Source organism: Dendrobium catenatum, unplaced genomic scaffold (genome assembly GCF_001605985.2).
Source record: "Dendrobium catenatum unplaced genomic scaffold, ASM160598v2 fragScaff_scaffold_459, whole genome shotgun sequence".
NCBI lineage: Eukaryota > Viridiplantae > Streptophyta > Magnoliopsida > Asparagales > Orchidaceae > Dendrobium > Dendrobium catenatum.
In genome coordinates this window covers 451,295-465,258 of record NW_021318921.1, presented here as the reverse complement: position 1 = coordinate 465,258, position 13,964 = coordinate 451,295, and positions in this window count along the sequence as shown.

Sequence of the window (13,964 nt, the reverse complement as noted above, 5' to 3'; positions counted from 1 at the left end):
AAAAAATAGCATCCCCTTTATTTACATCAATTTCTACAATACCTGCACATAATATAAATAATATATAAAACATAAACTTTAAGGTCAATAAGCCACAATACTCTGACCATAGAAACAGTGTCCAAAATCAATATAACATTTCATATGAAATAACAAAACACAATCAACAAATATATTTGCACAATCCACAATAAGCAAAAACAATTCTTTAAACAAGCAAGAATGCATATATTCCACAATGAACATAATATATGAAATCCACATTTAGATGTTTCAAATACACGAGAAAGTTCTTCAAATAAATAACAACACTAATCAACCTCTGTGTCCTCACTGCCATGTGATTCAGGTGTCGGCTCTTACTCTTTCTTCTTCTGATTTTCATCTCGATATGATCACAGCTCTGCCTGAATCTCATTTTGAATCTTTCTCATATCCTTTATCTCTCTTGTCAGGTTAGCAACCCTCTGGTTAACAGTTTCTTCAGCTCTACTAATATCATAAAATGTTGACGTAGATTAACTACCCTCATAAGCATATCCTTGCGAACCTAAGCCATGAACCCTCCCCCTGCCTTTCTCCAACAACATCTGACCACATGTGATACTCAGAATATTGGGTCGATCTTAAAGATGATCCCTCACCAGTAGATTGTTGACTTTTTTGTGCTCGTATAAAATCATCCTGTGAGAATAAATCTATATTATTTATTTATTTTATTTATTACTCAAAAAATTATACTCACGTAAGCTTGTTTATCCTTCTCATCAACCCACTCTTGATCAGCTTATTGTTGGTGATTCCTCATTTGCAACTCTAGTTGTGTAGGCTCCTAGTCAAGAAACTTTTTTTTGGAAATAGAAAATATATTTAAAATAATATACATCTATTTATTAAAATAATTGAAAGCTTTTATTAGTCATCGTCTATGTTCAATATGAGGCACTGATCCACTAGTATGAAGAGAGCTTATTAAACCCCACAATGAGATGTTATATTTTACTTATTCTGGTCTCTAAATTTGGTGAACTCAGGGCTCACCCAAACTCTGCTCAAATCTACCCATACTCCCTCTCCAATCCATAATGGACGCTGCCCAAACTTTCTAATGTCTGTGAATAAGTTCCTAAGATGAGTCGATCATTTCCTCTCAAAATTTGTTATGATCACCGTGTCATGCTCAGGCAACCACCTAATATCTTTCTGTAAAATATAGACATAATAAATAATATTCATATATATGAAATCAAATATTTTAAGTAATGCCAAATAAATATACCTGAAATTTTCTAAATCACATATCCCTAACTTTCTTTGGGATCTTCTTTCATGATAAGTAAGGAGCATCATATTTATTCTATATGATATTCCGAATCTTGTGTGTAGGCGACTTTGAGGGATTGAAGCTGCATGCTAAATTTTTTATCAATAATATATAATAGATCAAATCATGATAACTTTATAAAATAAACTGAACTTACGTATCGCCCTCAGGCTCAATGTATACATGCTTATATGTTACAGTTGCAGGATCTCCCAGCACCAACCTTTACTTGTGTTGATGGTTCACTGTGTTCTAGCTGCACATGAGGTGGGAAATAATATGGGTGGGGGTAAGGAGGGTAAGGGTAGGTGGATGGAATAGTTTGTTATATTGGTGTGTGATAATATGGATAAAATGGAGCTGAATGTGTTTGATATGGAGAAGAAAATCGAGGACTCGTAGAAGTAGGGGAAGGGAAGTATCCATGAAAGGGTGGTGGTACTCCTACGATATAAATCAACATTTACTTCACTTGGCTTAAGGAATGCTTGATTTTGTGCTTCGAACATGGACATCTAAACATTCCATCGAACTTAAACAAGGTAGTTGAGATGTAACTTGAATAAAAGTCTCAACTCCCTATATAAATTCATATGTCAATCATCTTCGACCCGGTAATAATCGGTTATACATTTAACATCTCTTCTTGACTAGTCATTTAGATGTTAAAGTAAATGTTCCCTATATAGTTATGAAATGAATTATTAGAAAAGATGTATCTTAAATCTCATTTAAATCAAATAAAGAAATATCATTTATGATATTTTTTTAGTCAAGTCTTCTTAGGTCTACTTTTACCTTTCTTAATATAACTAAAATTTTATACCTATACTTTCCCAACTGGGCCATCGAAAGGCTGTCGTTTTAAGCGACCAAATCATCTAAGGTGACTTATCGCTGCAAAACTTAACTTAATATTGTGCTTCTCTTTTAATAAACCATTGCAAGTCTCACCACCATCATATAGAATTTTCCCTTAAGTTTGAGGGGGACTTTTCTATCACACAACAACCTTGATGCATTCCTCCACTTCAATCATCCAACTTGATTTTTGTTGATAATATCCCCATCTATTTCACCTTCACTCTGAACAAGATATCCAATATATAAAAAACATGTACTCTTATTAATGACTTTATCGCCCAAATTCACAACCCCATCACTAAATGTATTACTACTAAAATTACACTCCATATATTCATGTTTTAGATCAACTCAAGCGAGAACCTATACAACTTAAGGTGGACATCCATAATTCAAGTTTACCTTCAACTCCCTCTCTAGTCTTATCAATAAGAATAATATCATAATAAAAAAATAATAAAAATCATGGTTTAACCTCTTGCAAATGTCTACTGAGAACATCCATGACTAAAGCAAAATAATATGGGCTTAAGGCTTTCTCAAAATTCAAGTTTATCTTCAAGTCCCTCTCTACACTTATCGATAAGAAGATTACCAACATCAAAATTATAAAATTAAGGTGCATCCTCTTGCAAATGTTGATTGAGAACATCCATGACTAAAAAAAAAAAAAAAAAAAAAAAAATGCGCGGGGGAGATCACGTTCGGGGCGAGGAGATCACGTTCGGGGCGTTCGTAGGCTGGAGTGAGGGCATTGGCAGGTGGAGTGAGGGCATTGGCAGGTGGAGTGAGGGTGTTGGTGGCCAGAGTCCTGCGGACACAAGTCAGATCGGAGGCAAGGGCGAGAGCTTCGTCTGGACAAAAATTAATAACATGAAGAAATGAGGAGGAAGGGATGGAGTGGCCAATTTTAGGTCAATTTACGGCGGTTTATGTTGCCGAAAAAAATTCACTTAACACCGGCGGCCAAACTGCCAGTAATAGTCGATGCCTAAAAAAATTTGGCCATATATATGGCAATCAGTTTATCACCGGCTTTTTCAGCAGTTTATTATTAAAAATTTCCGATTAAATCGCCAGTAAAAATCGTCTGTCTAACCGCCGGTAAACAATGAATTTCCTATTGTGTGTGGCGTTGTAGCGCTCAAAATGTTTGCTCTGCCGCAGTGCTTGATGACATGGAACAATTATCAAGTAAACATAAACATCTTTTTACTTCAGTGATGTTTCTATTGTAAGTTATAACTAAAGTGCCATGGTGCTGTGGAAATTGGAACACTGCAGAGCCTGGATGAACAAAATGGTGTTGATACGTTGAAATGCATGGCATCGCGACATTCATTTTCCTAAGAACTTGGCACTGCCAAGTTGACTTTTTGATGTAGTGATGCCTCAAATGCTACGATGCTAACTATGATGCCACTTCAACGCTCATAACCAGAGAGTATGACGCTGTAATGTCCAAAAGTGATGCTTCGATGGTGTTGAATGAAGCACGACGGCGGTGTTTCCTCTGGCGCTATGATGATGCCTGTTACTTTTTATTTTTCATCATTTTTTAAATTTTTTCTATACAAAAATAACTAAAACAACACATTTTCGCTGAAATTCAACTATAATAAATAGTACATAATTTATACTTATCAGAGCGTGAGAGGCTTGGTTGCTAGTTGTTGGACTTTTGAGCTAAATGATATGAGCTACACATAAAGTTTGTGCACAATTTGAATAAGCTTATATTTTCTTTGATATAAAATAATAAAAGACTCACTCAAAACACAAGTATATATGTCGATTAAGTAATAAAGTGATAGAGAAGAGTATCAATCTCATGAGAAAGTGTCCATTTAATTGCAATTTAACTCCTAATATTTAATTTAGGTGTAAAGTTTATTCTACTTAATTTAAAATGGATGTTTTTAAGCTTTTCCACTAAATGAGGACTTGAAAAAAAATTTGATACTAATATAAATAAAGTGTTTTGGACTAATGAATGCAAAATAACTTAGTTTTTCTAATGTGACTTTTAATTTTATATGTGGATCAAATTATAGGCATTTCGAGATCTTTGTCGAGCTTGTAGGGGTGAAAATGGAGGTTTATAGCTTTCCTTTAATTATAATATCTCCATAGAACCTAAAAAGTTTAACATGCTATGTCTAGGTATGCCAATATTTCATTTTAATCGTCTTATTTATTTTAATATTCCTCCATTGAGGCAATACATCACACTAATTATTAATTACATACATAACAATCATATGCATTAAATAAAGAACAAAAGATATTAAAAATATATTTAAAATAATCAAAGTACAAGTGTTTATATTAGTACTTAGTGTGTTTAAATCATTAGCCCAAAATAGAGATTTAATTGGACATAGATAACACAAAAAACCAAAGTCATTTTCATTTCATTCAAATAAGAAAAAGATATAAGAGAATTAATAAAATAAATACCGCCAAGAATGATCAATTGATATTATTTACTTTTCTTCTTTTTCCTCCAGTAATAGAATTGTTCACACAATATGGGCTAAGATCTCCAAATAAAAGTATCTTATACTTCCCTAGCCTCCTGTAGACTTTACTCACTAAAGAAAAATAAACAAAAGTATAAATCCTCACTTAAAACAACATATCTCTTTTAAAAAAAGAATTGGAAAAACTATTTATACAACTGCATAAACAGATACAGGTGCTACAACACTCAAAAATGGTTGTGCTGAGACGGTGTAAAATGAAATAGTGCCTCAGCGCTAGTGTGCTTGCTTTATTGCGGCACTATGCTCACTTGGAACAATTAAGGTTGAATTGATGCATATTTTGGCTGAGTCGATGGGTCTTTTCATTTTGGCAAACTGCTCTGCCGAGTTGCTGCGTTACTTGAAAGTACAATACAATGCTACGCTGTTGAAATGCTTAGCGCTCTGGTGCTCATTTTCACGAGACTCTGGTGCTACTATAATTCCTCGAGAGGCTGGTGCTGTAATGTCAAAAATAAGCACTGGGGTGTTATAGATTGCAACACTATGACAGAGAGTTGATGAGCGTTGCGGAGCTCGTTCAACACTTATGAATTTTTTCCTTCTCCTAAATATTTCTTGCACAAGCACAATTAAGACAACACATTTTCACTGAATTTTAACACAATAAATAATACACAAATTACAGTTAATAACCACCAAATAAATATATATTTTAATGAGTATAAAAACAATTTATTTTTATAAATAAAAGTGATATAATATAATAAAATAGAACTCTTATACGAGCATATATTAAATAAATTGATAAGTTAAATTTGTTGTGTGCTGGAGTATTCATGACAATAAAATGATAAAAAAGTTTAACTTCCTACTTTCTATGATGATCTAGTACTGACATAGCTAGAGAGATGGGTATAAGAATCATAAAAGGCATCAATTTTTTTATGTGAAGAATTATGAAAAGAAGAAAAATTACGGGGCCTCACCCAGCTGAAATGATTTCACTAGTATTTGTCGTTAATTATAAATGATGCCTTTCATTGAGGGGAGGCATTAACATAATAGAGTAAATTATATTATATTGAGTGCATTATATGATTAGAGTTGGAAGAATTCGATGACATAAGAGCTGCTATTAGGAATCGTAGTTGGGTGACGGAGATCATTGGGATCATAATTAGGCAACCAATGTCGAAGGAACTGTATTTGGGTGTTGGCCTTCTATAAATCCGTACACTCGTGTGCATCACTCTTTATTCTAAAAAAATAGGAACATCCACTCATTTGACATCTTTTTTTCTTTAAAAATAATATTAAAAAGTTTATAAACCAAGAAATTATATATTATCTCCTAAGCAATTTTTCACACCTTTCAGAAATATCATCAAAGTCCAACTATGTTTCTACAACTCATTTTGTTAAACGCTCTCTAATTTCGATGTTACTAATACAACGTTAAAAACAACAAATATCTATTTTCATTTAAGGTTTTAAGATCATAAGATCCAATCGTAATTCTCACAATCTTCCATTAAAATTTTATAGAATATCACATTCCACCTATGTTGATATCTTTCTAATTCAAAAGCACTTTTTGATAATTCATCCTTAATATAATTAACTTAAATTAGATTTCTTACTTCTTTATACTCTTTGTTACTAACTTATAACATACATCTTTCAGCCTTTATTAATATCTAATATATTTATAAATAATCAAAAGCTAAATCTTTACATCGTATATTATTTCTTACGACTTCTTAACGGACCCTTTAATAAATTATCCTAATTTTTTGAGATTTTATTACTAATCAATATTATATCAGACAAAGCTTCCTTATTTATTATCTTTTCTTGCACATTTTAACTCCACCATCACTAAATTTTATTATTATGAGTTTTTTTCTTTTGATACTCTAAGCAAAATACTTCACAAACATTCTTAATATCATAGTAATTTTTTCTCACATAAATTAGTTTATTAATGCAACATCAAAATCCTAGATCTTAAATTTTTACTGTCAAAATTACTTTTATTAGCATTTTTTAATTGCCTCCATAACTATCCTATGAAACTTTTGGTACTTTATTTTTTCAACTTCTCCCCCTTCAATCTTAACAATACAAAACTAATAAGCTGGATGCTAGAGAACATAAACTTTCACTCAAAATGACTTTACAATCTACAGCAATCTAAACCGATATTATTTTTCCTCATAAAATAATCAATATGGAGTTGTTATTTAAATCTATTTTATCGAGTGATGAGAATTGATACTCTTTCTTAAATAAGGTATTACAATTAAATCATAAGTAAAATCTAATAGTCGTCTAAAGCCATAAGCAATCATAAATATTTTTAAATCATCTACCACTTATACGAAAATGTCCATTTAATCTCCTCTAATAAAAACTTTCTTCAAATAGTATCATTTTACATTAATTCTCTAAGTTGATTAAAAATTTTAATGTTTGAACATAATATTCAGACCTACTATGAAGCATAAGTATTATATATTATTAAACTTAAATCAATAACAATTTTAAAATTAATAATCCATCTCAAAATTTTACTTGATTTTTACAATATTATATCCTCAAAATCTTACCCTCACAGTAGTGGAACAAGGCTTGATGTTGTTGTTGTATCCTTCCAAAATCTTGATCTATAACCATAACCTCATATTATTCCAGTACACTTCTAACCTGTAACCATGTTTAAACTCTTAAATTAATCATCTCCTTAGCTTTTCTTCCAACCTATTTAACTTCCCGAATGCATTTATCTTCATAAATGAATCATAATATCTATTAATTTCTTATTTTCTTGAAAGAGAATCTAATGTAGATCTAATAAATACTTGCCTCATGAAAATCTAAATATTTTTATTTGATTGTTCTTCTTGTTTTACATTAAGTCCACCTCTAAAAACTTGTAGGTTGATAATGTCTTCTTCATAAAAGTTTATAGATTTAAAATTGGATAAATTATTGCAAACACTATATACATTAATAAATATTAGTGAACTTATAAGATAAATTTAAAAAAGTTAACATGTTAACATGGCCATATGTAATAGCATTCTATGGATCTATTTGATGCAGCTTTATCACTAATTTTCTCACAAATTATTGGTACATACATCTGTTTGAACTAAATAGCTTTCTTATACCATTTTTTTAAAAAAAATTTTTGTGCTGAGAAGCTACTTTTAAGAACTAAATTTATAACCACCTTAATAAAAAGTCACAGCTACCCAAAAAAATTCCCTAAGACCAAAAAGGCATAAACTAGAAATCAATGTTGTAGGGTGAGAATGTTTAATTGTCAGTAAAATAAAAAATAAATAATAACAAGAGATTACTATATTAGAGATGGGTAAAAGTGGCCAAATTTTTGAAGACAAAGGATATGAAAAAATGAAGGAATAAGCAAATAGCAATATGAGAACAAGTCATATGAATAACCTGAATCTGCAATTGTGTTTGTCATTGATGCCATTCTCTTCTGCCAGCTCGTTTATACTCATCTGTTTCCTTATGCCTTCACGTTCACCAATTAAACTCTCATAGCCTGAGGCATATCATCAGTTTGTGTGAAGTCAGTCCATATTCAGTTATTTGGCACACTGCCATTACTTTTTTCCCATTTTAGCATTCACAATCACCACAGTGGTAAAATTTTGGAGTTTTGGATCCATGGTTCTTCATGTTGCCCTGACTGCAAGATGGCGAGAACCGTTCATAATCTCTCATTTTACTCTCTCAAAGTTAGAAGTCTACAACGTTATCTGCCATCACATGGTTTATGCTTCTCAACTATGAGAAACTTCATACAGTTTATGCTCCGCTCTGTCTGGACAGAGATCATTTCTTTTGATACATGCCTCCCCATCACCACGTAAGAAGAACTCATAGGATGATTCAAGTAGAGGCTCATCATTGTCAAAAGAATCTTTGTTGTTCCATGACTTTTATAGGTAATAAGAAGCTTTAAGGGGGGGGCCGGGCGGAGGCTCTTGTGCATATCCTTATTGATAAAACAAGACCTCATCCTTGAATGAGCTGTTTGTGGATACTCTCCTAGGTTTGACTCATCATCTTCCTCCTGGTACCTTGATTCTTCCCAAAGGGAATATGACTACTGGAGCATGCAATTGTGGAACAAATATTGTTAGCTTTTATCTTTGAAATAAAGACTTCATTTTCATCTAGTAGGAAGTACGTTGCTGAGGAGCTCTGTTTAGGCATTGTTTGAACCTTGCGCCACATTTTGCAAGTATTTCATCAATATAAATTAATGGCTGTTTCTTTTAAAAACAACAATGCAACATCTGCATTATTTAGTGAGTTGGTGCATGGAATGGATTTCTTCAAGAATAAGAGTAGTTGAGTCAGGTGCATTAGCCTGGTCCGTCTAAGAGGTACATGTTTATCTGCCTCCACATGTTTTGCGTTGAGCATTATGAAGAAACTTATCAAGTTCTAATGCTCTACTCTGTCGTGTACAAGAGATCATATTCTTTTTGATACATTGCTTCCCGCCCAAGTCAGAAAGAATCAATAGGATGTTCTAGTAGAAGCTCCTCATTGTCAAATAAACTTTGTTTTTCCGTGGCTTTTATAGGTAATATAAAAAAGCTTTTAACAGGGCTCTTTGTGGCATCCTTTATGATAAAACTAAGCCCACACATTTTCCATCCATTTGAATGAGTTGTTTTTATGTGAATACTCTCCTAAGTTTGACTCGTCTAGATTCCCTCCTGGGTACCTGATTCTTCACAGGAATACTGATCTACTGGAGCAGATGATTGTGGAACAAACATGTTAAGCTTTATCTTGAAATAAAAATCTTCAATTGTTCATAAGTAGGAAAGTAACATTATCTGAGGGGCTCTGATTTGCATTCTTGAACTTGGGCCAAATTTTGCAAGTAGATTCTATCAATAAATTAAATGGCGTTCTTTTAAACAACATGCACACATCTGCATTATATAAGTGTTGGTTGGCATGGAATGGATCTAGATTAAATAGTTGAGTCAGTGCATTAGCTCGGTCCGTCAAGCAAATTGACCACTTTCCTTCTTCCTTGATGCAAGCCTTTTTTCCCACTGTTCACGATGAAATAGTTTGGTATTCTTAGTAGTTATACCAGTCCTAAATGATCTCTTCCCTTATCTGCACAACTCAGAATTGCTACAATCAAGATTTCATCGCTATTCATCTGTATTATATTTTTCAGACTATTACTTTGAGTTCATGCTATCCTCGGGGAATTCAAGCATCTAAGCACATAACGGTCTCGGGAAGACCAAGTTTATACGATTATCCCACAAATCCATACAAGGGATATCTCCATCACTTTTCTGAGTCGTCAGAGCAAAGACTAAGCTGTAATGGTTTCAGCAAACTGAATATGCTTGTAGTATGTCAGTAGAATGAATTCTAGGATCTTCCCCTTCATCACGATATAAATTCAACACCTCTAGGTGAACAATTCAAATCTGTTGTCTTGTGCATGCTTTGATCCCTTACGAGACGTATTTGGTTTGTCAATTAGAACACATAAACATTTTTCTTGTATCAATCATCAATGATGATTGCATCTTCATATATTTCCCTTGTTTTTGGCATCTTCGCGTAGTATTCTCCTTGCGGATTGGACTCCTTGGCCGAGGCTGGCGCCCTTGGACATACTCTTTTTTTTCCCAAATGCAACTACTTTAAATGTTAACAGCTAAGCCTCCCCAGTATAATTTAAAAAAACCATTTTTCTTCTTATACCGCCATCGAATGAAAGCAACTCTCTGGATCATATATCAAACAGAGGTTTAGCTGAGAACATCAAAAGGCACATATCAAGCAAATCCAGAATACTTTGCAATGCAAAAGGATAAATCATGGAAGAGGTTATATCAACAAATAACACATAGCTTTAAATATACCTAGTAGCAATAACCAGTTCAATGAATAGGCTATATAGCTGAAAGACTTATGCCCATGTTCGTACACGTTCTAGCGGGAGGTGGCGAGAAGCAAAATGGGAATTTGCAAGTAAATGGAAAAAAAGTTATGAAATTTCCATGCGCTGAAACCCAAGGCTAATATAACAATATTTCAGAAATTTGAAAAGAAAAAATTAGTGCAATTTCCGGTGTCGGATGGTAACCACCACAAGCCGCGAGATAATATGACTCACATACCCTTCAAGATAGAAACTCGTCCAAAACGGAGCATAGGACATCCTCATATTTCCCAATCAAATCGATACATCCACTGCACAATAAATAAAATAAATAAACCCAAACTGCGAAGCTCCTCAAAAGTAATGACCGAATAAAGCTCCATTCAAACTAATCGATTACATAACGAGGTCGAATCGGTCAATGAGGAGTGTTAGGCGTGGAGGGAGAAGAGAAGGAGCAAGATGATGAGAGAGCAGAGAGAGAGATGAGAGAGAGAGAGAGAGAAACATTAAAGTAAAGGAGAAAAAGGAGTAGCGTAAAAGGGAAACAAACCTCGGAGGAACGGAGGCGCGGCCGGCCGAAGGCGGAACAGGAAAAACATTGGGATAACAGCAAATTTGTCGCTGGTTAAGGCCGCGTCACGGAAGAGTCGAGGGTTTTCTCCCGTGTTAGCAAAGAAAGATGCGAAAAGAAAAGAAATTCAAACAAGATTCTGGAAAGAAGGACCAAATTGAATAGCTGCCAAATCTTGGAAGAAACAGCGGCATTTTAAATCAACCTCGTGAGCGTTATAAACTCCGAGCGAACGACACTAATGCGGAGGCGCGGGCTACCGAGAAAATGCGTCAGACGGGTTACCCCAATCTAGTAGGCCTAAGGTTGTAAATGAGAGCGATAGTCTTCACCAAATTATTCATAGCCTAATAAATAATTTTAAATAATATATATTATTTATTCGTATTTTGTTGAATCATGCATAACATTAATTTTAAAAAATTTAATATAGTTACTTTAAATAAATTAAATTAAAACTCAATAATACAAATTTGGAATTTTCACATGTCAAAGAAAAAAAGTTTTGATCTAACATGATTCTCGAGGAAGTTAAATAAATAAGCTTTCAAAGTTATAAATTTGATGAGACCATCCGAATTTGGATTTCGGGAAATGTAAAGTTGAATTGTATACGTTCTCAATCGAGACGAACTAACAGCCCCAATCGATCAAAATTGAAGCCGTAGAGCCCACAATCAAGAGCTCTCAAATATATTTTGCAAAAGCTTCATAACATTTAATTAAATGATCAACGATGATATGCAAAATTGCAATGCAAATAGGTACGATATTGAGCCCATATAATGCTACAAAATCACTGAGCCCAATCGCATTAAGTTATAACATCATTAAGATAACTTAGAAATTCATAAAATATATTCCATGATACAAGAGAAATCATATTGTGACATCTGATGGAACCCTCCGGAATTTGCTCGAAACCAATTCTCCATATTTATAGAAGCAATCCCATTCTCAAAATTTATAAGAGACCCCCTACTCTCTACATATAGGCGGACCTTTGGAGAGACTTAGACATTGGGCTAGATGATCTTAGAGCTTTTAATGCTTGAGAATCCTTAGAGCTCCATCCAAATACAAACCACTGACGGAAATCCTGGCAGCTCAGCCACCTTCGTCATAGGACCTTTCACTAGTCGATTCCTTCGGCACGTCCACCATAATAATTTGAAAGAATTACTATTTTTTTAACCCTCAAATATAATCCTACCACGTCTACGAACCTCCATTTTCAATAAATAGGGAACGCAGCATAATCATATCTTTTTTACTTCAATTTGCAATTTCATTCTTATTTTAAAATTCATAGCTACAATAAGTTGAAATCAATTAATACAATATCATTTTAATTCTTTCTTTCCTCCTAACAATATAAAAGAATATAAACAAAAAGGATAAAAATAATAATTAACTTTGAAATTATAATACCTCCTCACTATATTGGGATCTTATCCCCTTCCTAAGTTACATTCTTAGCTTCTTGAAATCAGGTCAAAACAGGTTAAACATTGAATACCAAATTTGGATAGTGTTTACACTAAATCTGACCCACATTCCGTGACCTATGATCCCACCAATCTCTGTACCCAATTATATTTCCTCTAACCTTGATCGACGTCGATCAAGTCCCTTCGACCACATCACCAACTACAGTCCCATCAATATTCATCACCCAACTACTGTCCTTAGACCACCATCACTCTACTGCAATCCCCTAGACCAATACTGTTTGACTTACTATCCACATGATCATCATTGTCCTAGTACGATCCTCCGATTTCTTATCGCACAATTATTGTCCTTAAGACCATAGTTGTCCGACTACAATTAGGGTTGACAACGAACCGAGCCGAGTCAAGTATGTGAGTTATTCCTATCATGTTATGTGTTCATTAAATATCAAGGTGTTCAAATTTGGTCAGTTTGTTTCGAGCTTTTATTGTTTGTTCTCATGTTTAGTTCATTTAAATTAATAAGTGTTTCATATTCGGTATCATGTTCAGCTTCATGTTCGTTGTTTAGTGCTTATCGAGCTTTAAACAAACAAACATAAACGAGCTCTATTTTTAGATATTCATTACTTAACAAATAAGCTTTATCGAGCTTCCTAACAAACGATTCATCGAGCATGTTCGCAAACATATCTAAACAGAATTTTTTTTTTAACTATCAAACAAACACGTTCATGAACATAGCTATGAACAAACACATTTATATAATTATATCATTATATTATAATAAAATATAAAAGTATTTATTATTATATTTATTAATTCTATTATCAAATATTAATTATTTTTATCAAGCTTATTCACAGAGTTCAAAATTCGAACACGAATCGAGCTTTTATATTCGAGTTACTTACTACGAGCTTAATGTCGAGCTTGTTCCATGAACTTCAAATGGATGTTGTTGCGAACATAAAATGAGTCGAACGCATTAGTGTTCAGCTTGTTTATTTAAGAATCGAGTATTTAAAATAGTTGTTCAAGTTTGTTTGTTTAGTTAATTAAACCGAGCACGTAACGACGCTTTAATCGAACCGAACCAATGAGTCAGTTTAGATCGAACGTTTGGTTCGCTTGCCAAGATACCCTAACTACAACGATCGCAAGCATCAAGAGCCGTATAAGCTACTATCCGCAGTTTGACCACTATAGCCAACAATGATCCTCCGGATCGAGTTGTTGCCTGGCTTATGAATTCCCACCCACAAAGGCTCCAAAGACCTCCAAAATCCAATTA